Genomic DNA, 25968 nt, shown 5'->3' on the forward strand with positions numbered 1-25968 from the left:
CCAAGAGCAGATGCTTCAGAAAATGGTTTAAAGCCCCTATAATGTACAATTCAGCAATAATGTGGCAGGGGGGAGCGTGGTTCTGGCCAACCTCAGGCAGGTGCCACTGCCTTATGGCCTGAAGCACGAGGGCTGAAATCCCTTAAATGCTGTAACAGCACGCCTGCCTTGACAGCTCCTAGAATCTTTCAGGTCATTTATATGTCACACTTCTCATTCCAGCAAGCACACGGGTTTCTGCTGCTTTCTCTGAACCTTCATTTCCTCAGCATTGTGCTTTCTTAATTATTTACCTTGTACATGTCTTCCCTGGCCATGTTTTTCTCTCTGTCCCCACGTGGGGTTCATGGCCATTTGAATAAGATACAATCTTCTGTCTGGCAGCTTCCTGCAGAACCTTTGGAGCACCTGACGAGTCTCTGCAGTGCCCCAGCAGAAGGGAAAGGCACTCTCATCCCTCCCCAGAACATCCTGTCAGTGACCACAGCAGCTGCTGCCAAGGGACATAAATCCCTTGGGAATGACAGGTCTTGCACAGCCTCCCTGATCTGCAGCTATCACAGACACAGCTCTTCCCTGAAATATTTGGATGGATGGATCATAGAATCACAGAATGCAATCCAGTTTGGGTTGGAAGGGATCTTAAACATCAATTACTCCCACCCCCTATCAACTTGGAAGTAGTAATAGTTCAAAATTCCCTGTGAAACCTCCCACTCTCCCAGTGTGGACACAAAATTTCAAATATCAAATGATAATTTGGGTTGTGTTTTTGAGGTGTCTTCACAGAGCAGTATTCAGTAACTGACTGGTTTTTATTCTGGTATCTAAATAAATAGATATTGAGGATGCTGGGCAAATTTGTGTATAATCCTGTTTCAAATGCACAAGTTAATGGGAATTTTGAGTGCAAAAGGACACTGAGACCGAGATGAGAACTGTGAGCAAATCTGCCTTGCAGTGATTTTCTCCCAAGTATTCTGCAGCTAGCTTTCTGCTCAGATACAAAGTTACTAAATGTAAATGAAGGCCAATAGGCACAAACTTGACCTCTCCCTTCTCTTATCTCCTGTGCTGCTTCTGGTGCTGCCCTGGCTGTGCAGCAGCACTTTGCCTTTTTTCCCTTGGGAGGGAGGCCTTGGCTTTCTGATCCATGTCTGTGTGTCTGACAGCTGAGACACACGAGAGAGGGATCAGGGGTGGATTTTCCTCCTTAATTACCCTGGTGTGACCTTGCTGAAGATCAGAATTGTGCTGATGGAAGAACTGAGTCTCTGCACACAGGCATGGGATGGGATGACATCTGCTCATCACTGAGTGCCTGGGATGAGGTCCCAGGCAGAGGGATCCTTCTGGGACAACACAGGACATCTTCTGCCAGGTTGAACAGGGTTCGGGGCAACCTGGTACAGTGGGAGGTGTCCCTGGCAATGGCACCAGGTGGAATGAGATGAGCTTTAAGGTCCTTTCCAGCCCAAACCCTTCTGGGATCCTATGACTAGATCCTAAAATTAAAGATCCACCCCAAAGATTCATCTCCTCCCCCAGGATGGGCTCAGCATGAGCACTCTTAAATTAATACAGGGCTAGAAAAGTTAAATACAGATACTGATCTTCTTTTGGGGTTTTTTTGGGTTTTTTTTTACTATGATAGACATCCAGTAGGGTAACTGCCGAAATAAAAGCTGGGCTTTTTTGCATTAAATTATGCTTTATGCTGGTAATATTAAAATTAAAATAATGACCCTCTTAAATCTGATCTTAATAGACATCATCTGATGGTTTTACTGATTTCTTTATTACAGTTCTTATCCTGCCACATGAGTTGTTTTTGTTTCTGAGTAATTACTCATGATGAAAACAACATGGTATGCAAATGCTGTGGTAGAAGTGCTAGAAGAAGATTGAGCTTGTTTCAGGCAGCATTTACAGCTATGCTGCCTTTCCTGCCCCTCACCCCCCTTGTTCTCAGCTCTTTCCTGGGTCACAGTCTATCAGAACAAAAACTGATTATGGCTTACGGGGATTTTTGCATAGCAAGTCTTGCCCCCACTAACTTTTCCTTGAAAAATGAATAGCATAATGTAATTCAAGAAAAGGTCTGTCTTTTGAGTGCAAGCTGCTGCAACTGATGGCAGGATTTCCTGCAATATCAGCAGTTCACTTTTGTGTCCTGTACTTGACCCTAAAGTGATGTTTTTATCCTTCCATCATAAGCAGATAAAAATATTTCTGTTTGCATTGTTTGCTTGAGGAAGGGAAAAAGTGAACAACTTTCTTCATCTTTGCTTTCAAAGACTCCCTTTCTTTTTTATTTTAGAAAAGTTTGACATTCATCTATTTCTATTCCAGAGAAAGTTTCTTTAATGCTTATTCTGAGGACAGCCAAATCAGAACAGATGCAAATCCAGCTTGCAATGCTGTGCCTGAAGATTTCAATAAAGACACAACTTTTATCATGACTAGAACCTCATTGTGGCTCTTATACAGCTTTATAAGGTCTGTGTATTTAGTGGACTGTATATTAGAGGACTGAGAAACTTTTCTATTCAGAAATAAATTATCATTTCAGTTTAGAAAAAAAAGGGAATATGTGTTCATTATGTTGGATAAATTGGAGATCTAACTTGCCTGCCAGCAAAGCCACCTTTGCTGGCACTTGACCAGTTGGTGAAATTCAGTCCTGTATGGATTTTTCCTTTCCATTGTGCTCACAGAAATGCTCAGAGCAATCATAAAGCACTAAGTCAGTTGGTTTCTGTTGATTTATTAAAAAAAACCACAAACCAACCAAGCCATTTTTCAGCTTGCTCTGTTTTTCAAGGTGATTCTTTGAAATTTTTGAACAGCTGATGCAAGAAATCTGGGACTGCCATCATAGCCCCAGTTTGGTAAACTAACATACCCTTCTAGGGAAAAAAAAATAAAAATGCAACCTTAAATTGCAAAAGAAAAGAAAATTAATCAAAATGTTTAACCCCAGCAGTGCCCCTCCATAGCTGCAGTTATAGGAAAATGAACAGAGACTGTACCCCATGACAAAGTGACACAGCATTGCCTCAGAGTCAGGTTGCCAAACCCCCCTGGTTCTGGTTTACTGTCCTGACAGCAAAGGCAATGCCCACCAAACTTGCTTATAATGAAAATACATTCATAAGTGCAAACTTATGTACTCCTTAAATTCGTGGCTCTTCCCTGTGAAATTACATTTCACAAAGCAGATGACTCATATCAAGAGCTTTCTTAAGGGCCACTAAGAAACAGATCTGTGCTTCCAAAAAAAAATCTGCTTTTTCATTAAGTGTAGTTCAGGAAGCCAATCATTGCTTGCTTCTATCGTTTGCCCATCGCAGATGGCAGGAGGCACATTTTGGGACCATTAATAACAGAAGCTCTCAGCAATTCCTTTAATGATAAAACCACGCTACCTCCTCTAGACAGAAAATACCATGATTTGTGTAGCAAAACCTATTGCTCAGTGATAGGGACATCATCATCTGTCATCTCTGCTTGTTTTATTTCTAAGGGAGCTAATCAGGAAACTGGCAGTGCTGTAAACTGCTACCGACCACCAGTTGCCTCCTCAGCAGCAAACACAGTGCAGAGCCAGTGTTTGTTTTCCCTGATCAGTTCCTCTGAAATTCCTCTAAGTGACAGCTCTGCTTCAGTCCGTGGGATTTTAAAGTCCTTGGAGGATGCTGCAGTCGTCTTGTTCCACTGAGTTGGCTCTGGGACATTGTAACTCAGATTTATTTCTTTTAACACCATTCTAGACCTTCCCATTTCACTTGCAAGACTCGCAACGTGGGTTCAGCTCTTTCATGGCATGTCCTGGATATAGTTCTGGACTCTTGGATTGTTCATGGATTTCCTAGTTCATTTTTGATTCTCCATCACTTGCCTGATGCTAATGGGGGGAATGGTTTGTCAGGTAAAGTTTTAATATTTCCCTGACCTCAGGCAGGTCAGTGACATGAACATCAAGGGGCTTTGCATATGTTCCCTTTTCGTTGCCATGAATCATTGTCAAGGACATCTGTTTTCAACTTGCTCTGTACCTTGAACTCCTACTGAGTTTGTAAGAAGTACCAGAAAGTGAAGCTTCTCACCTTCCCAAAATTGCACACTTTTCTCCCTGAACTGATGTTTGTCCTGTTTCCCACTCATGGGCAGCACTGCATATACAGCTCTCTGAACACACTTAGGAAATAAGGTACAAAAGGTTCTGGCAGGGAGGAGAACATCAATAATGATTCCTTGCTTCTTATTTTATAGTTGAAACTCCTTGGTTTGTTTCATATTGTTTCCTCTTATCTGAATTTATTTTCCTAGCATGTTTGCTTTTCCAGTTGACATAATATTTTCTTGATTCATATTCCTTAATCCTCTATCATCTTCCTCTTTATATTCATCTCCTTTTTCCCTATATTTATTCTCTTTTCTTTCCTTTCGTTATTTTGCCATAGCTCAATTCCCTGGCTTTTCTTCTGTTTCCCACCTTTGTGAGGCACTCCTGGCTGTGACCCAGCCCCACTGAGGGACCCCCACGTGACACCGACACCTGGCAGGGGTGCCAGGGGCCAGCCGAGCTGAGATGGAATAGGAGCACTCCTGGCACGCTGCTGAAAGCCTGCATCGAGGAGAGGGGCTGCCATTGGCATGGATTTGCTGGTGGGATCCAAGGGGAGGATGGAGCTGTTAAGAGACTTTCCTTGCAGCACAGCTGACAGACTTAAGACAAGCCCTAAGGAGCGTGTCTTTGAAATTTAATAACATAAGAAGAAAAAGATTCCACACTTCACTAGCAAATCTAATGCTACACACTGAAAGCATTATGAAGCAGTTTTTTTAATTTTACTTTATTTTTAATTTTTTTTTTAGCAAAGGAAGAGAGCTGGTTTATTAAAGTTGATTAAGAATGTGGTTTCCACACAGCTTCATTTTAGAAAATCATGCTGATGGCTGATGTGTGTTTTCCGGCACGCTGTAACTTTTGAAGTGTATTAATTTTCCCTGCTGGGGAAAGTGTCGTTCAAGAAGACTGGGGGAGGAGGTAGGGGGCCTGACATCCTTATTATACTGTCACATAAAGACTGCTTCTTCAGACTCTCGAAGGTCTGTGTCTCTGGAAGAGTGACAGCCTAATAGGTTCTATTCTTAAATTATAAGTATCCTTGATAGTGCACCAAGCAATTTATTTTTAAAATAAAACGTGAAAAAAAGTTCCACTGATACATAGTTGCAGAAAGTCACTGGGAAAAAGCTGAATAAAATTGAATTTCTCCTATCTTGCAAAAATATAAACACAGAGTATTGACATGCTTGTCTCTGAGCACCTGCATCTTCACAGATAGGACCAGATGTAATTACCAGCTTACAATGAATTTCATTCCCATCACAGAATCTGGAGTCAGGAATATCATATGCTCCCAAGCCTGCAAGTAACTGCAATATTTCCAGTGGGAATGATGACTTTTGATGACATGATCCATTGTGGCATGAAATAAGTTCACACTGTTGCTTCTACCTGGGTGAGGCACGAGCAAGATTTAATAACATAGAAATAAATCAAATACGAGCCATATATTTATTCTCCTTTCTAAGATCAGAAATCTGGAGCTCAACAGTAGCGGGAACAGAGAGAGCTGACTTGGAGGACTCGATTTTGGTATTTGCCTCTGATGTCAGAATTTTGGAATCCAGCCATAGGTGAGAATGCAGGGAAAGATTCATGTGTGGATTTCAAAGAGTAACAGATAAGCTGCATAAGCACATGAGAAGCAAAAGCTTGCCTGAGCAGTTCAGCTCAGCAGTGAATTACCTGCTCTGCTAAATGAGTAACTCTTCCTTAGAAGTGTTAGTAACTCTTCCCAGGATGGCCCCAGACTGTGCAAACAAGGCAACAGAATTGCAGCCCAAATTCACACACTAACAGGATGAGAAAAGCTCTGTTCTTTGAGCAAGTTGGATATGTTCATAACATTGCCTTAGCTTTCTTTTGTCTTGAAATTGCAGAAGAGATGGGAGAGAAGTGGGAATGCTGACACATGAAGTGATGGCAAGAACATATGGCAATCCCATCCACAGTTCATCTCAGGGTATCATTGTGCTTACTTGGGAAGCTGCTTTTCCTAGCTCTGGAAATTCTGCTTAGCTGCTTTTCTAATGCTTAGTACCTATCAGCAGAAATGCAGTTTCTCATTCTACTCCAGAAATGCAAGGCAGTGGGAATTATCCATTGTCTCTGGAGGACTGCCAGCCCTCTGTCCCCCATGGGTGATTCCAGGGACTGTCATTTGGATCTTTCCTTTTCCCTGTGGCACATTCCCTGGATTGTTCCCAGGCACATGGTTAGCAGAGCACCCTCTGCTTCTGCAAGTGGCTGATTGTATGAGCCATGAACCAGTAACATTTCAGTTTGCTGAGACAATAGCTCAGACATTCCATAATTCCTCTTCTGCTGCTGCTCACTCCAAATCTTCTTCCACGGTGGTGATTTTCACACAGCAGACAGAGGGATAAAAGAAGGAAGAAAGGGAAGAGATGGGATGGGTGATTGCACAATGGACAGCAGCTACACCATTAAAAATACAAAACCAGTAAGCAATGGCATTCCTATTTTCACTAACCATTCTCCCCACCCAGTGAGTCCCATAGACAGCTAAAGAGATTGTACCAAGAATTTGGGGTCAATTTGGGGTCCATCCAAACACAGAGCTCGCCCTTTTCCCCCTCCACTTCCCACCTGGTTGTTTTGAACCAGTCAGTTGTTCCTCCTCCTACAAACACTTATCATCACCTACTCTTTCTCTTTTTTCCTGTTTCTTTGCTTTTTTTTTTTTTTTTCTTACATCCTTAGGTGTTAAGTGTTCATAGCCACAATGTTGTGGGGCATTCACCAAGGAAAAAAATAGCTGGCTTCATCCAGTAAGGGATTTGTCCCATTGCAGTCTTGTCTCTCTTCTTGCTGTTTCCTGCTCAGCCCCTGTGTAGCCTCAAGTCACTTAATCATGGTTTGCTTTTTTAATATTGCCTGTATTTTGTTAATTTGCTAGTGAAAAAGCAAGCCAAATTCAAACCACGTTAATATGAGATGGTTTCAGGCTTTCTATACTTGCCTTTGCTATAAAGCCACAGTGAGCTGAAGTTTAAGAAACAATCATTACTGTACATGAACAAATCCCTACTCAGGCTGCATTTCTTTTAATTATTTCAAACTTAGCCAGACTTTTAAACAATCTGGAACCAGCTCTCCAGATAAATCTGACTTTGAAACAAGGAAGCTTCTCTCTTTGTGTGGGGCAGATTAGCAAGATGCAGCTAATATCAATAAATAATATAAAGTTGCAGAGGCCATAATCTGTTTTCAGAACACCTAAAGCTTGCAGCTTGAGGACAGCAAAAAGGGGGCATTGGTTTACCTCAGATAGAGGTGAAGAAGAGTTAATCATTTATGCATTCATAATACACCCAGAGAGGCAGTGACTACAATTCCCTCAACAAGGAAATTCTACTTCTCCATTGCTAAGCTTTTCATCTTTGCCACACATAACGGTGTTCATTTTCACTAAATAATTAATCCAAATACAGTACAAGTTACCAATGAAATCAAGATTGAAATACAATTGTGCAGAAGACAAATAGGTGTGTGAATTTCATATACAGGCAGTGGAGGATGCTAATAATTTGTAATACACCTGGGTCTTTCAGGGGAATTAAAGTCTTACTCTACTCATCCTATTGAGGCAGCCAGAGTGATGGGAACTGATCCATGTAGCACAAAGAGAATTTCAAAAGGAGATGTTCTGAGAAGCAGATTCAAGTTCTAATCCTGAATGTGCCATTGACTTCTTCTGTTCATGCAGATCCAATATTCTGCCATTTTCGCTGACTTAAGTATTTGAATTATTGATATTTGGGTACTAAGGGAAATGTGATTTTAATTTTTAAGTAGAATCTCTCTTTAGCATCCAAAATAATGGAGTTCAGTCTGTGTGGGCATCTCTTTGGGTTTTTTTTTCCTCATTTCCTTAATTGAGAAGATATTCTATCCTTCTGTCTAAAACTTTACACTTAAGGATTCCACCTTTCCTTAAATGTATTAGTGCATCTCACACAGGCCACCAGCTTTGTGGTGCTGTGCACAGGATGGCTTGATTACAGGCTGCCTCCTTCTGCATCTCAGTTTCTAAATTCCATTTCAAAGTTTTCTGGGAAGCCTTTCTCAATGTTGATGCTGCACACAAGCCCTTCACCCCCAATATCTGCAAACAGAGGGAGGAGTATCCGTGATGCCATGGTGGGCGTGCATAAGCCAGCCTGTGATCAGTATCCAACAATTCCATTAATTTCATTAGCAAATTAAATCCTGTTGCATTAAATAATTAAGTGGATTAAGTGATGCCCTCCCCAGTTGTTCAGTCACCTCCACATGAGTGTGTTGTAATAAAGTCCTGGATCTGTTGTGTCTCTGGCAACTGATTCTTAGTTAATGCACTCTTGCCATAATTGCTTTTTAATACAGCGGATTAGAAGATTATCTTTAAATTAAACTGTATTTCTAACAATAAAAGGAATCACATGAATTATATGTTAATCAGTAGATTCTAGGAGTTAAATGACTTTCTCATACTAGATATAACAAATACTTCATGTCTTGAAGACCTCAGGTTTAATCAGTAATTTATCACATGATCTATTGTGGCATAAAACCAAAATCATAAGAAACAAACTACTCCAACAGTAGGGATAGAGAAACAGATAATATCAAATTATGTCTAGTCCTCATCATCTGTCTGTTGGAATTCTCATCCTTGTTATCCCAGACATACTAACTCAGGAACAGGGATTTTCCTTAGGAAAAGGATCCTTTTTTGGAACTTCCATTTCTTTTCTACTTGATTACCAGCTGCAAGGCACTGAAGTCCTTTGTTTGTTTGTTTGTTTGTTTGATGTCTAGGACAGGCCAGTGGTTCATCTTTCCAAGGAAGCATTGCTCATGGAATGGGAATGGGGCAGTTCTTAGTGCACCAGGGGTATTACCCAGAAATATAATTGAGGGCTAGATGCCAAATGGAAACAGCTTTCAGCAGAAGCTGAGACTTTGGTGCCCCAAGTAATTCTGACAGGCTGAGTTGAAAGGCTCCAGGATGAGGATGGAGTGAAGGTAAAGGTGGTGGCATGGTGGCTGCCTACAGAGGTGTTGGGCTAAAACAAGAACAATCAGTTTGATACAAGAGGCATTTTTTCCCCTCTCTCTTAACTTCATGACTCATTGCTGACACATCTCTATACCTGTGAATCCTCTGCACTGCCTGTGCTGTTCAAATGTCTGAATTTGCAGTAAGTCACATGAAAGGCTGTTCTCTCAACAGCCATTACCAGGAGCATGAAGAACATTAAACATTATTTTTTACATCAGTGGTTTCAATTGATCTCATTCAAATCTTCTGTGTTTTTGCAGAAAGCATCAATGTTTGGGTTGTAGAGCTTTTGGGTGTAAAGACTGCTGGGTGAATCGGGAAGTGAGACATTGAAAGCTAAACAGGTGGAATGGGGAAGATGAAATACCTGAAGGAGTAAGATGTCTTTGGAGAAAGAAGTTTGAATTGGTGCAGCTGGGGAATGGAGACCATCGAAAGGGGTGTGGTGAGAAGCTAAAGGTGATTCACTACAGACATCTGGGGAGAAGTGCTGAAGTGATGTATATCTGGGATGCTTTGATGAAAAGATTGAAGCTGATACTGAAGCTCCTGACCTGTTTATTGATCATAAAAAATATGGAATTCTGGAGAAAGCTCCATCACAAGCCATTTGGGTTATTTGGGATAAGATTGAGGCAGACCAGAAGCCTGGCTTGGAGAGAGTTTTCAGGCTGAGTTTTCCCAAATAATATTTCATTTGAGCTCTGCTTTCATTGCACTCCTTGATTTTACAAGCAGAAATGAGAACAAAGAAACAAACCTTTTAAAACGGAGCTCATCAGGCCAAATTTCAATGTTGGCAGTATTGGCATCTGCTACTGCATTTGTATCTGATGTTAAAATCTTGGGCCTTAGCCAGTGAGCAGCAGTTTATGACCATCCTGGACAGAGTTCAGAGCTATGCTAAGTGGTTCCATTTGAAAGACATTTTTCAATTACAGAAAAACAATTTGGTGAAGAGGTTCTGTTCAGATGTACTTGCTGAAATTCCATTTATGCAGCCTGGCATGGTTGCTTTGGTTATATTGTTAAAGCTCTTGTGAAACCACACCAACTCCCTGCCAAATGTATTACATAAAGAAATCAGGGACCGAGTCTGAATCAAACCTGTGGAGATACATGCACATGGACACACAGAGAGACAGACAGACAGATAATGAGACTCCAGGAGAGGCTGGATGTAAAAGTGGAGCCTGGTTTTTCCCTTCAGTAATTGCTGCAATCAGAAATTCAGTAGAGCATTTCCAGCTTTTGAGAAACTCTAGAACCAGATGGGAGCCCCATTTTAAAGCAAATGTCATTTATTGAAGCTGCATCCATTTGCAGCTTTAACTCAAAGATCTGGACTCACTCAGTGAAAAGAAAGAACAGAACAACTGTCTAATGGAAATGTCAAATTAATTGAATCATGGAGGTTATTAAAAGTTAATAACAAACATTAACACTATTAGGGAACCATCCATTCACCTGGAGCATACAAATGAAAGAGATCTGTATCCATGGGGATAGAATCACAGGAGTACAAGGTCATAATTAAAGCAAAAGCTCTCCCAGTGTGGAGGAACACATCGTAACCCACAGCTTTCCTTGTACACAAAATAAGATCCTGGGATTCTGCTCTAACATCATTGTTTGAATTCTTTGTGTACAAATGAAGAAGAAAGACAAAGGCTGAAGTTTCATTGGTGAGACATGGCTGATAACCCTGTCCCACCACGGGGCCAAAGCTTTTCTTGGGCAGGGCCTGGGTCTGTGCTGGCCCAAAACACGTGGCACTGAGAGAGTAAGACTTGTGTTCTGACAAGGAAAATTGTGCATTATAATAGCTCAGGTTAATTCCTATAATTCCTCACAGGACTATGTCAAGACAGTATTATTAAGCAACTTACTAATTAAGAATAATACAGAAGACATTTAAAATATTGTGGAGGATGGAATTTCTAAGTGATTTTCTGTACCATCATTTTTTGTCTCATCAGCATAGTCATGTAGATGATTTAGTAGTCCAGGAGTTACAGGAGCCTGGCTGTATTGATATGCTGGTTAGAAAGCTAAATGACAAGGATTCTATTTGGAAATCATCAAAAGAATGTGTAAATCACAAAAAAAAAAGTTCAAACCAGTGCTTTAAGGTGGAAATGTGTCAGGAGAAGAGCAGGTTTAGCATGAAGCTGGAAGTGGGGAAAGGATGTGTTATCCTGATGAATGGAAGGATGGATGATGGATGGATGATGGATGGATGGATGATGGATGGATGGATGGATGATGGATGGATGATGGATGATGGATGGATGATGGATGGATGGATGGATGATGGATGGATGATGGATGGATGGATTGATGGATGGATGGATGGATGGATGGATGGATGGATGGATGGATGATGGATGGATGGATTGATGATGGATGGATGGATGGATGGATGGATGGATGGATGGATGATGGATGGATGATGGATGGAAGATGGATGGATGGATGGATGGATGGATGGATGGATGGATGGATGGATGGATGGATGGATGGATGATGGATGGATGATGGATGATGGATGGATGGATGGATGGATGGATGGATGGATGGATGGATGGATGATGGATGGATGATGGATGGATGGATGGATGATGGATGGATGGATGGATGGATGATGGATGGATGGATGATGGATGGATGGATGGATGGATGGATGATGGATGGATGGATGGATGGATGGATGGATGGATGATGGATGGATGGATGATGGATGGATGGATGATGGATGGATGGATGATGGATGGATGATGGATGGATGGATGGATGATGGATGGATGATGGATGGATGGATGGATGGGTGGATGGATGATGGATGGATGGATGGATGGATGGATGGATGATGGATGGATGGATGGATGATGGATAATGGATGGATGATGGATGGATGGATGGATGGATGATGGATGGATGGATGGATGATGGATAATGGATGGATGATGGATGGATGGATGATGGATGGATGGATGGATGGATGGATGATGGATGGATGGATGATGGATGGATGGATGGATGGATGGATGGATGGATGATGGATGGATGGATGGATGGATGGATGGATGATGGATGGATGATGGATGGATGATGGATGGATGGATGGATGGATGGATGGATGGATGGATGGATGATGGATGGATGATGGATGGATGGATGGATGGATGGATGATGGATGGATGACGGATGGATGGATGGATGGATGATGGATGGATGGATGGATGATGGATGGATGAATGGATGGATGGATGGATGGATGGATGATGGATGGATGAATGGATGGATGATGGGTGGATGATGGGTGGATGATGGATGGATGGATGGATGATGGATGGATGGATGGATGATGGATGATGGATGGATGGATGGGTGGATGGATGATGGATGGATGGATGGATGGATGATGGATGGATGGATAGATGATGGATGGATGACGGATGGATGATGGATGGATGATGGATGGATGGATGGATGGATGGATGATGGATGGATGGATGGATGGGTGGATGGATGACGGATGGATGGATGGATGGATGGATGACGGATGGATGATGGATGGATGATGGATGGATGGATGGATGGATGGATGGATGGATGGATGGATGGATGGATGGATGGATGATGGATGGATGGATGATGGATGGATGGATGGATGATGGGTGGATGATGGATGGATGGATGGATGATGGTTGGATGGATGGATGGATGGATGGATGGATGGATGGATGGATGGATGATGGATGGATGATGGGTGGATGGCCATGGGACCACCATGAGGCACAGGTAAGAAAGTGAAGAATAAGGAGTGTGAAGTAAAGAAGTGGGCAGATGTAGAAGGACATAGAAGAACCCAGCTAGACTGAGAACAATGTCTCCAGGTAGGTGCTGAGCTTCAGTACAAGAAGAAGGGAAATTATTGCTGGAGAAGGAAAAGTGATATTACAGCACAGCCTGTGCATCCAAGGAAAGGGAAAATAGCAAGGTATTCACCAGCTTTTTGGGTAAATCTGGAGGAGACAGGGAGGTTGCAGAAAATTACATATTTAGATCTGAAAGCTATGCATTGGGATTTGCATTCAATTCTTCTCAGATCTTACAAGCTACAATTACCTGCTATCACTGCAGGTTTGCCAAAATATAAAAGCAATGAGAAAAGATAATACGGTGGTGGAGGAGAACTGCAGTCTTCCTTCTTCTGGAGACCATGACAGCCTAAGTATTAGCCAGAGTCATCCAGCAGATGAGAAAGGTGGATGCCTCTATTTGACAAGGTTGCTTTGGAAACCTGGATTTAAATGAAAAGAATTTAAACTACCTATGCTTATGCAGTCATAGGAAGGGGATGGATTGGACTTACAAAGCCCTACCACCACAATTTTTTGTGTGTAACTGGCTCTGTGAGCATGGGAAAGAGCAACTAACGTCACTGAGCAATCAGTAGGATTGTAAATGGCAAGTTCAAGGAAAAGGAGCACAGTTCAAGGGATTCACAGATAGATTTTATATCTTAATCTAATATATCAGGAACTACTTGGGTCTAGTAGGACATTTTAATTTTGGAAACCATTGCACGTCATGGGCTTAGGCTTGAAAGAGCAGCTGGTCTGCAAGGTCTGAGACAAACTCATTCAGATTTGACCTATGCTGGCTTCTCAGGAAAGGGATAAATAATCCAGAAAGAATTAAAAATATTTTTGGCTGTGAATAAAAGCAGCAATGTCCCAGTCAGTCCAGGACAGTGAGTGAAACACAATTCATCTCTTTCAGACACTTAAAGCATAGGAGTCAAAAGCGTTAACCCTGCTGAAAACCTTGACAGGGAGCACTGCAAGGAGCTGCCTTCAGAGCTCCATAAGTCTGCAAAGCGACTGAAGTACCATACAATTACCTTTGCTGTTTATTTAACTAGCACTTAGCTGTAGTATTACAAGATATTCTGTGTATACTCAAAACCATCAGAGCTGTATTAGCTGGGGATTCCTTTTCAGCGTCTCTAGCTCCATCCCATTACCTCACCATAGGTTTTCATTGGATGCTGTCCAGTGGTTCAGCATTAGTGTCATAAATGCTGTGATGACAGACGGCGTTTGTTACCCCGACAGCAGCATCCATTCCAGGCAGGAGCAGCCAGCCCACACTCCCTGCCCAGCTTGGGCCATGCCCAGCTGAGGGGGATTTGGCAGCCCAAGGGGGTGATACTCTGTGTTATCCCCCAAGGTTCACTCGATGCCTTGTGTGATCACAGAGCCAGGAAATCTGCTGCTGCCTTACACCATTCCTAAGGTCCCTTCCAACCCCACTCATTCAGTGATTATTATTTTTTCAAGAATGCCCAGAAGCTCCACTAAACAAGCTGTGTAGGAGTTGCCACCTCGATCAGCCTAAAGAGATGAGCTGAACAAAGTGGTGATGCAGTTTTTTGTTGCAGATGGAGAACTGAGGCCCAGGGAAATTAAATGAACTGTGCTGCTGGGCAGCAAGGCACTTATTGGAACTGATCTCCAAACCTGTCCTGCCTCTGCCTCAGCCACAACTCTGTTGATTCTCCAGTAATGCTCTTGCAGGGTGTTCGTGGATTCGTGCAAAAAAAATTTATTAAGTTCCTGCAGCAAATGTTCTTTAGCAATTAAAGCACTAAAGACCTAAATTTTTGTTCTCCTCTCTGTGAGCAGAAACTATTGGAGCATCAATAGAGTCACTTAAAGCTACTCAGCATTCATCCATCATTCCTGGTGGCTTACCTGACTCACGCCACCTGGAAGTACATGCTTTGCTTATCACACTCTTTGTTCTTGGAATGGGGTTTCCTAAATCCATTGCCTATGTGGCTTCTGTGGCACTGTGTCACATAGTGTGATCAACTGGGCTGTTGGTAGCAGCAGAGATGGCTACATCTCAGCAGCACCCTGATCCAGGGGCTATAAAATCTTTTTTATCAGCTCTTCATTTATTTTTCTCTGTATCCAAGCAGAATGCTAGAACAGGAGAGATTCAAAAAGGCTTATCCCAGGATAATTGTTTGCCCAGGAACACTGAGTTCACTGTCACTGGGAGACAACAGCTGAGCATGAGCAGGATTACAGATGCTCTCATCCCTGTATAGGGAATGCCATAAACAGTTAAAGACCAGGGACTGTTCTTTTATTTTTTTTTTCCTCTTGTTCTTCTTCTCCCAGTTTCATTTTAATATTGAACCAAAGGAGTTTTGCATTACAGAAAACTTACTGCCCACCAAGCTCATCTGCTCCATGAGTACACCCAAAGACAAAAGGGTCCTGGCACAGAGGGGTTTATTTTAAGCAGCTGAGTTTCACCTACACTTGTCACTGAGTAATTGTTACACCTACTACAGCTACCCTCAAAAAAATAAAAAAAGTCACAGAAGAAAGTTTAAGAAAACACTATATAAGCTTTGTAAAACATTACAGCTTCGTTTTACGTACAGAACTCCATGGGTTAGTGAGCCAGCTAACCTCTATGATAGATTTATGCCAGCAGCATTTTCTGGCATGGGACTCCAAGGGCGTAAAAGTCAGGATTTCACAGTACTGTAAGGCTAATGATTAAAGTATGTGTGATGGTAGTCACAGTAACAGCCCTGAACAGGGAAGCACCTGCTCTTCTCTCAGGTGTTCTGACAGCCTGATATTAAAGACCTGCAAGTGTCAGAAGATGTAGGAAATCAGCTGGCCTCTCTGACAGATTTTACAGCACGGTGTTTGTGCTGTCAAGGCAGAGAATATGACAATCCGAGGAATGACAGTAATAGGAATGTTTAGTTAAGGGAACAGCTGAACCAAAATGCCACTGTTGACAATAACATGCTTAAGTTAAAGGGAGACTCTTGGAGCTTGTACTTGGAGAAGATTTTAGTAAGCTAAGCCCAGTTTTCTACTTCAGGGGTTTTTGTTTTGTTTTCAGAGTCTTCCTGTGTGTTTGTCTGTCTGGTTTTACTACCGTGGTGAAATACTATTTAGTCGTAATGTGGAATAAAGATAAAAGTCACACTGCAACACTGCTTCACTTGTATCATCATGATAGTGTAGGCAACATCTGAAGGCTGCACTGATTAAGATTTAAAATCTCCATTTTTTCTATCTTGGAAGTTTTATAAACAGACAAAAAAAACCCAACTTGATTTGGGAGAGCTGAAGTTTGATTAAGGGTGGCATTGAGCCCCATCTATGTGACCACCTAAAAATGACATAATTTATTCAAGCTAGCCATGGACTGAACAGAAGGTGGGGATGTGCAGAGCACATTTTATCCCACTCATCTCTTTCCAGTCACCAGAGAAGATGCCCAGACAGCTACAACAGATGGGACACTGCACAGGCAGGAGGGGAACCTCAGGCTAAGCTAGAGGCACACACAGCACAAGCCAAGCCTGGCTTTCCAGCCACTTCAGCAGGGCTTTAACCCACCCCACATGAGCTTCCATGTCCCAGGAGCATCGTGTAGCAAAGGACTTGGCTTGACAGAAACCAGAATCCACACATTAGATCATGCTCTAAGCTTGAAATAATAATGATAACAAGAAACTAGCTTTAAGGACAGAACAGAAGTGTTTCCTGTTTATTTGCTAGGAAAAACTGATGAGTGTAAAAAGCATTAGGAATCCACAATGTTTAGCCAGAGCTGCTCTGGTCTGGGTTCATAAGGACACTGAACCACTCTTTAAGGAACATATTCAGACTTAGGCAAAACACTTAGGCAGAACATTTTGAGGCAAAGCAAAATAAATATTACCTTCCCTTAAAAGTGCTTTTTCTCTGAAGCAGGAGTTTTCATGACTCTTGCTTAAACTCTGGAAGTAAACTGAAGTTTGGCTTCTAGGTCTGTGTCCCACCTCCATTTCAGGCTTTGATAACCTGAAGCAGTTATTACCTGTGGTGTAAGAACTGGCCCTGGGGGTCAAGAGATTTGTATAAAAAAAAGGAAGTGCTAATTACAGTCCATTCCAATAAGCTTAGAAATATAGCAGAGACAAGTCCATTATCTCAGAGTTAATAGGGTTACAAAATGTTGACGATGCACATGATCTGCTTTGCTATCAAATGCTACTGAAATTATGGATTGTTGCCACAGCATGAGAGTTGCACCAAATGATTAAGACTTGGGTTTAATAGAGGTCATTGCCTATGTAAATCTGGCTTTCAATGGTATTTAAGCCCCTGGATGGATACAGGTGCCTAGGTACATTTGCAGATGCTCTGGTTTACACATCTGCCAGCAGTGCAAGTTAGGGAATTCTCCTTAAAAATGTCTTTGAGGTGCCTGTTTGGAGCTCCTGCGTGGGATTTAGTGTCACCCTGTCTGAGCTGTCTGAGAAGCAGCTGTGGAGGTCCTTCTGTAGTCAGCACACAGAGCCAGCCCCTGCTGTCCCACAGAGGCAGGGGAGCTCCTAGGAAAAGGGAGTTTTCCTCCCTGGTAGCTGCAGAAGAAGCCTGGATGAACTGAATCCACTCTGAGATGGCAAGGTCAGATGAGATGAATCCCACTCCACACCAAAAAGTGATTACACAATCTGGTCATTCCTTAGATTTAATGGAAAGGATGATGCATATGCTGTCCAAGGGAAAAATAAATCAGTGCTGATATCCCAGTCTCATCTTCTGTAGCACAAGCATATACATCTTATCGCTTGAGAAGGGAAGGAGGATCAGGGAGGCTTTAACTGAATGACTGCAGGCATCTCAAAGTGGGGAAAGGAGAAGGAGCAGAGCATTAACAAAAAGGTTATCTTCTATTCCCTGAATGCTTTTAGACCAGTGTTTCCATTTGTCAGAGCTGTGTTCCTGCACACCTGGAATTTTTCATCTCTTAACACACCGCTCAACTTCACTGAATTCTTAAAAGTGAGACATACCAATGCCTAAAACACATACAGCTGCAGCCAAGTAAGAAGTTCAGAGGAAAGCATGGCTTTGCACCCAAATCTGTATTCAGGGACCTCACTTGTAGCAGAAAGTAGAATAATTTTCAATTTGTTGTGACAGAAATTTTGCTGTGACCTAATTTTTCTCAGTTAGCCCATCAGTAAGTACTATTTTTCTTAATGAAAGTTTTTAGTTAATGTAAGTGCAACTCTTGAAACACCAAGAAAACAGCTAATTTGTTATGGAGATAGTGTTACTTGCAGAACAGTACTTGGCATGCTGCTTCCAATATATAGGTTTAACAGAAGAGAAAAACTTGTTCTACAGAACAAGATCTGAATGTGAACTGTAACCATGCTCTGGAGCATTTGCCATCACATAAAAAGTCTTTCAGAAAGTTTCTTTGCAAGCAGAGGTTCAGCTTGGCAACTCCTGCAGATAAATTTATGGTGATTTATTCCTTTTTGAAGAGCATTAGATGATACTGATCTTTCCTCTTTTCCTCTGTTGCTTACTTAAAATGTGGCATTTTTGTCATGTTGTTGCCCTGGGCAGCACAAACACAACTGCAGCAGCACCAGTACTGATGTCACCTTCTCGGGAGTTTCTCAGCCAACCTGTTACTGCCCTGCCAGGGTTCCTGGCAGCTCCCCGTGGATGCAGTGTCACTCAACACCTCCCCTTCAGTGGTGACTTAAAAACCAAATGCTGCCTTTTGGGATTTTTGATTTCAGAGCAGCTTGGTGAGCCCGAGGTCCCGCACTTGGTAGCAATCCACGGATTTTTGCTAGGATGGCTTGGTCCTTCCTCATCAGTTTTTTTTCCCTCAAGGTAGATCCCCTTGGAAACACAGACCTACACATGTGCCCACATACAGGTATTCTAGGTAACACTGAAAGCTAGACAAGTGCCTTCCTATTATATGCATAAAAATATTCTGCAGTGACAGACATTTTCATTTCAAAAACCCAGTCCTAGACAAGAAGGTATTTTCCTTTTATTCTCAATATATTATTTTTAATATATTCAACATGCCTCATTTACACATCCAGAAAGGTTTTGACATCTTGAAGACTCTGCTTCAAAAGTTTCTGCTTTAATACTTTTTGCTTTGTTTTGAAACTACTTTGAAAGTCCAAAATGCTGCCAAAAAGGCCAACTAAAATGTAATATAAACAAGCTCAAGTCCAGCTGAAAGGGAACTTTAGGTAATGGTATGGATCTAGAAATCCTTATAAAAAGGCTTTAAGTTATTTTATATAAAGGATTTTCTTCTATCAGATAAATGCTTTCTTTGCTCTGAGTAACTTTCTGGTGATTTACTTCTGGAAAAAGATTTGGTGAATTCTGAGATCTGTTTAAGCTCCAGGAATAATCAGCCCCTTCATCTAGGTCACAGTTCCACAGAGTAAGAAGTTAAGAGAAGTCCCCTTTTTCCACCAGCCAGATATTACTCCACACCTTTACTCTTTGGAGGGAAATGCAGCACACCACATCCCACTCCACACTCATTTATCAGCCAGGCCAAATCTCTACATGCATGTTTTTAAAGATGAGAATTGAATTTCTACTAACACATTTCTTGGGTAATTTGAGGTTTTTCTCTGTTCCAGGGGAATTGCTTTCCACCTTTGTAAATGTCTACTGAATAATTTGTCTGAGAAACTTCTCTGCACTGACTTTTCCTGTTATAACCTTTAAGTTATAGCAGGATAACTTTATAACTTTAAGGTTATAAGACCTAACTTGGGTCTAGGACACCTGCACCAGATGGCTGTACTCAGGCTAAAAAGCTGCCTTTCTGTTTAGGAGGCCTGACTGTTTTTATCCTGCTGATAGGCAAACAAGAAGTGAGTTTGCTCATTCCAAGACTTTGCACTGTAAGTCCTTCTTGCAGTAATGACTCTGTTTGTGGTGCCCTGATGCTGCCTCATTTGAGCACATGATTGCACTGAGTTGAATGACTTCACATGCATAAGGTGAGTCACCAGCTTAAGTGCACTCTGAGATGTGCTAATTTTCTATAATATGCTTTGCCAAATCTATGTCTATTTAAATACTTCTGAGAAAGGGGAAAGAAAAAAGTCTCTAGAGAGAATGACAAAAGGATTTTATTTTGGTACCAGTGTATTAAACACCTGTATCAGCAGATTCTTGGACGCCTTCACTCTTTCCCAGCTTGCCTTTTGGTATCCATTACGGAGAATATTTAGTAAATTGCTGCAAGTGAACTACAAACTGCTCAAGATTATTCTTCTATGCCTTGTCCCTTGAAAGATCTAAATAAAGTGTGATGACAAAGGGAGGAGGGGGGTCATCATTATTTCCACAAGAATATTTAGAAGGTTTTACTCACTTTTAAGAATGGAGGACTTACAATAATGTCTAAAAAGTGCATTCCTAAGCAAAACATAGGGTACAAGAAATAGTTGTTATATTTGTTGAAAGGTGTTTATAGAACAATAAAATTGCCCACAATCTATCCTATTTTGAAATCAGTTGTCTGGTAAATAACATTCTGCTTATTGTGACAGTAATGAAGAATTTTATCTACAGCCACTGCAATCATAGTTTGCAGCCCTCGTAAATATTCCATTTACTTTTATGTAGGCAATTAACTGTTAGCCAGATTGCTAAAGGGAGGGACTGGGTATTTTTACTTTTCACACCTCACCTGAGAGGTGCCCAGTTCCTAGGAGACTCCAGGCTGAGGGATCCTGATAATGATGCAATACTTGCAGCTCCAATAATGACAAAATAGCTTAATTCAGAGGGAATGTAATCCATTATGGCTGTGCAATTTTTAACATTACCATGAAGAGACATTCCCTTTAAAAAGGGAATGGGAAAGAAAATATGTTTGATGTAATGTGTTATGTAAGGAATTGGTAGCCTTTGGTAAGTAAAGTTCAAAAAAAACCCACTTATCTTAAAATACATTCCATTGACTAACAATCATGTGTCAAAATTAAGCTAAATTACATTCTGACTATTCTTGAACAGAGTTTAAAAGTTCTGAGTAATGACATTGGTTGAACCATTAATGTAAGTCCTTAAAATATAAGTAGATTCTTGATACCTTCCACTTTGGGCCATCTTTCTTTGGAAGAAAACCTACACAACAAAACCAGATGCTGCTCTACATGCATAGGAGAAATCAATGGATGGGATCAATATTCCCTCCACAGGTAATAAATGCTGAGAAGCATTTCTGTCTATCTAAATTGATCCTAGAGAATTCTTTAAATTGGTTCTGATGTGTATAAAAACCATTTCCCTATTGATCAAAGCTTTTTTTGCTTTCTTTCTTTGATATGTTATTTCATCTCTGCCATCACGAATGGTCTCAGGCTTCTGTATGCAGTTATGATAAACAGAATTTCTTCTATCCACACAAGATTTTTTCTTTTTCATTTAAACCCAGAAATAACTGGGTTTGTCTTTGAAGGTGGATGCTTTGCTTACAGTGAGGCAGTGCAAGTAATTTTTAAATTGGGGAAGTTATCACATCAGGATTATTTGCAAAGAAGTCTAAAGTAATTGCTGTAGTTTTTCTAGAAACAACTGCCCAAATCCTGCTCCTCGACTTCTCTGTTGTCTCTGAGAGGAGGAGCTGCTGGAGCAGAGAGGAGAGGTTTTGATCTGTCACTGTCCTTGTTCTGCCACATTTTTGAGCAGAAGAGTTCACCTGAGCTGCTGAGTCTATGGAAAATGTAACTGGGAGCGAGCAAACAGTGCCAGTTATCAGGAAGAATGTCTCAGCCTGATGTGCCAGGGCAGCTGTGGAGTTTGTGACTTTTGTTACAACACTATTTTATGAGCATTGAAGCTGCTAAACTGCTCCAGAAACACAAAGCACTGACGGGCTAAAACAGAACTTTTCAGAGTATTTGATACTGGAATGTTACAAAATTAGCAAATTAATTTTCCCAAAGAAAAGTTTTATGCTTTAATGGGCATATAAAAAGGCTCACCAGTGAGGAGTGGTGGTGGTGGTGGTTTGCTCCAAAACTGTCACAGTTTCCAGCTGTTTGGACATGTAAAGCAGTATGTAGTGTGGTCCTGGCAAGGTTTCACTCAAAATTCATTGTACAAGGAAGACAGTAATCATGGCTGTGATTTCTGTTAGGCTCTTATGAAATATAAATTGTCAAACTGTCTTTTGACAAGCACAGGTTTTGTTCCTTTTACCCCAAGTAATTTGGATCCATCAACCCAGAAAATTAATCTTGTCTAGTTCTGTCTTCTAAAGAAATGCAGTAACAAATTAGATTGCTTCAACACGCCTGCACTATTTTAAATTTATCCACCAGTTCAAATTAGGAGATGGATTTCATACTGTATTCACAGGAGGGACTTTGGTTCCTTAGGATTCCTTTGCATAGGTATGCAAAGTTCCTTAGAGATGAGAAAAAGCAGGTTGCTTACTTTTATCTAACACAACTGAGCCTCACTGAATGCGGTAACCTTGCTTTTAAGCTCACATGTTTAGGTTAGTATGGATACTCCAGTAAATTTGGTGGGATTGTTCCCAGATTCCTGCTTTTGGCATTTTATGGCTACAGCCTTTATCAAGCCTATAACTTTATGTACACTTGAAAAATTTACAAGAACAGATTTTCATACAAAATAATTAAACTACCCCCTTCTCCAAAGTGAGGTAGGTATCCTAAAAGTAAAAAACAAAAAACAAGCCAAAAAAACCCCAAAATATTACTATCTCTGAGGTACTAAATGATTTTAGGGTTCACCTCTACTCTCAAAACAATATAGAGACAGTTTTAGTAGCAGGAATAGTTCTTTTAGAAGGGCATGGATGATTTTTATTGTTTTGAGTACACATGTATTTCTAACCCAAACAACAGCACTGCATTTGTAATTAATCAATGTCCAAAATGAAGAGCATTGCCAGTCCAGAGACAAGAACAGAGCTTTTCTCTGTAGGACACTGGGAGTGGAAACCTACAGCACTACTTAACTCCAGTGCTGGGAAAAAAAGAGAGCTGAAAGTACAGTGATTCCTCAGAGTAAATTCAGTCTGGTCCAAGCAAAAAGGTGACTGTCCAGAGATTCCAGATTGTGGCTGCCCCGCAGCTCCAAGGTGAGGTGGGATTCAGACGAGCATTTTCATGGAAACCCTGTGTTTCACCATCCCCTGGGGGTAATCTGGGATCTGGCTTGGCTCCACATTTCTCTATGGATCCCCAAGGATGGACTCAAACCTGAAGTTTACACGTGGAGTACGCACCATCAACCAAGTACATTTTAATGCACAGGGTTTTCTCTCAGTTAAGCTGTCATCCCTCATAAGGATTCCTTGCACAGAAATTGTTTGTACCTTTAATTGGCTTTGCTACCTTTCTTTACCTTTTCCAACTCATTGCATCCTTTTTGAAGCCAGTGTCCAGATGGTCAGAGCTTATGTTATTCTAAGGACATAATAGGGGTACATCAGAAAAATTAATGCTTGTGTTCTAGCAAGGAGCAACAGCAAATCAGCTGTGATTAGTACAAAGGCTGCCAGTGTAGGGTCTCTTTGTGGTGGCAGTGTGCTTTGTCATCACTCCTTGTCTGCCAGCTTGAGGAAGAGGGCTGAGCTCAGGATTGGCATGGGGCCAGCCAGAGCAAAGCTTTACTTTATCTCCCCATGCTGCCAAGTGCACCAACAGATCCAGAGCAGGTTCTGGGAAGCCTTGTGAGCTGGAGATCTAGAGGCTGTGAGATCTAGAGGTCAGAGTCTTGGAAGTTTTGCTTCTTTTAAGCAGGACCTATTAATTTCTATGCAAATCATCCTAACTGCTCGGTTCAGTGAGTTTGCATAGACCAGCCCCACCTGACAATTGGGTCAAAGGTATGAAGAACAACCTCTCTTCAGGCTTTTATCTTCCTCTAGCGTTATATCAAAGTGCCTTTGTTAGTGACAAGTAAGTATCCTTCATTAAAATACAGCTTTGCATCACAATTATGTAGTAGTTTTTGTTTGCTTTCCTAATTGAAGAAAATTTTGAAAGAGCAATAAAACACAATTTGTTCTCTCTTCCCAAAATGAAACATCTCCTTTTGGAAGGAAGAAGTGAGTAAATTTACATGATAATGAGCAAATTGTTATGAGCCCATAGATCAGCGTTGACATAAAGGGTGACGGAAATGAGATGTTGTCGTTTTGTGCATTCCCCCTCGAATGCATCTGCCTGTACCTCCTGCTGCTACTGAGCCAGGAAGTGCTCATGGTCAGCAATAGTAACACATCCTAACTCAGGGAAAATGTCCCGTGAAATGAATCATTCTTCACCAGGGTGGCCATCAAGTACACCATCATCCTTTCCCTGGTGAGTGCAGGGTACTACTGCACCTCCTAGCTGGCTGGTTTTCACTGACCCTCTCTGTTTTCCTCTTGGCTTTGTCATTTGCCAGGACTGTCAGAATACTGGCATGGAGTGGCAGGATGAGTGCTATGGTTTTGCTTCAGGCATGTGACTTACCTAGCAAAGCATGCAGAAAATGCAGGGTGGGGGTCTACCTCTGCTCAACCCAGGGACTAAATGAGCTGAAGCTTTGTCTCAGTTGTCACTCTGTCCTGCCCTTACTTTCTGGAAGTGGAATGCAGCTGTCCAAACCTTTTCTCCTGCCTGTCCCTCTCTGGAACAACTGGGTTCATTAGTGGTTTTGAGAAGCTGGAAGTGACATTAACCCCCTGCCCAGCTGTTGTGGTGTCAGGGCTACAGGCAAAATGGCATTTGTTTGGCTCCTGGAGAAGTCATCCAGCGATTGCCTGGAGAGCCTCACTGCAAGTGCAATCCATATGCAATGCTTCTGTCAGCAAAGACTTGCTGGAGGAGAGTTTATAATAAATATTCACATCTGCTGCTTTGGACACTCTAATCCATCCTACAGATCTTTGCTGTGTCAGGCTTTGTTCTAGATGAAGAAGCTGGGTAGTTATAAAGGTTTCCAAATAGGGCATATTTATCATGGTTAGCTCTACTTCCTAGTTCCCTTTCTTGCACAAATATCCATGACCACACTAAACATAAGTTGTGGTTAAATATTCTCAGTGCATTTGTAAGCTGCTTTAGGTATTTCTTTTGATAAATGGCAAAATGAAGCCATCAGATTTCCATGAGCAGAACAGAGAACATCATTGTTATGACCTGTTTGAATGAAGGGACAATATATTCCCTGGATATATGTACATCACATAGGCATACCAAGGGCCCTGAAGTGTTAAAACTGGGATAAATTCCTCCATGGTCACATCTGTTGGGCAGTATGTTCCCATTGGCTGTTTAGTGAATAACCTGAGTTACCAAAAATAGAAAAATATCTCCTGTTTTTCATAATCTTCAAAAAAATTATGACTTCGGTGCCAGACTGACTTTGTCAGTGTCAATATTAATTGAATATTCTGCTGGTGATGTCTTTGATTTCAGAGAGAAATATCTCAATACATAAGAAGAGCTGTAATCACTTGGAGGGTGTATTGAATTTGCTTCAATGGAAAAAGGTGTTTGACCAAGATCACAACTGAGTACAGTGATCCTGTTGTTGTTAGGGCCACAGCAGCTTTGAAATTAATGTATTGGTTTTTTTGGTACGTGAAACTCATGATTATTATAGTTAATTTCTAAAAGAGAATCTTTATCTGGAGGCTGGGTAAGTAAGAGGCACTTCAAACATATCACTTACCAGCTATTACCTCTGCTTTTATTTAAGTAGGAAGATAACAAACTTATAAACACATTCTGCTTCCTTAAAAGTGTTGAAAACTGAGCCCATTTGATTTGCAAAAAAGCACGTGGAAACTGAGAACTCCTTAGAACCTTTTTTAGGTTTTCTCTGGAAATTCAGCTGAAAACTCACATCCT

At 41.4% G+C, this 25968-nt stretch overlaps 1 protein-coding gene across 1 annotated transcript in view; it reads left to right on the top strand.

Moving 5' to 3' along the window:
* The window catches only part of SPAG16 (sperm associated antigen 16), a 360532-nt gene that overhangs the window by 333384 nt on the left and 1180 nt on the right, over window positions 1-25968 (top strand). The window lies entirely within an intron of this gene.

Source organism: Pseudopodoces humilis, chromosome 8 (genome assembly GCF_049639895.1).
Source record: "Pseudopodoces humilis isolate 2021_Gansu_Grassland_sample_001 chromosome 8, ASM4963989v1, whole genome shotgun sequence".
NCBI lineage: Eukaryota > Metazoa > Chordata > Aves > Passeriformes > Paridae > Pseudopodoces > Pseudopodoces humilis.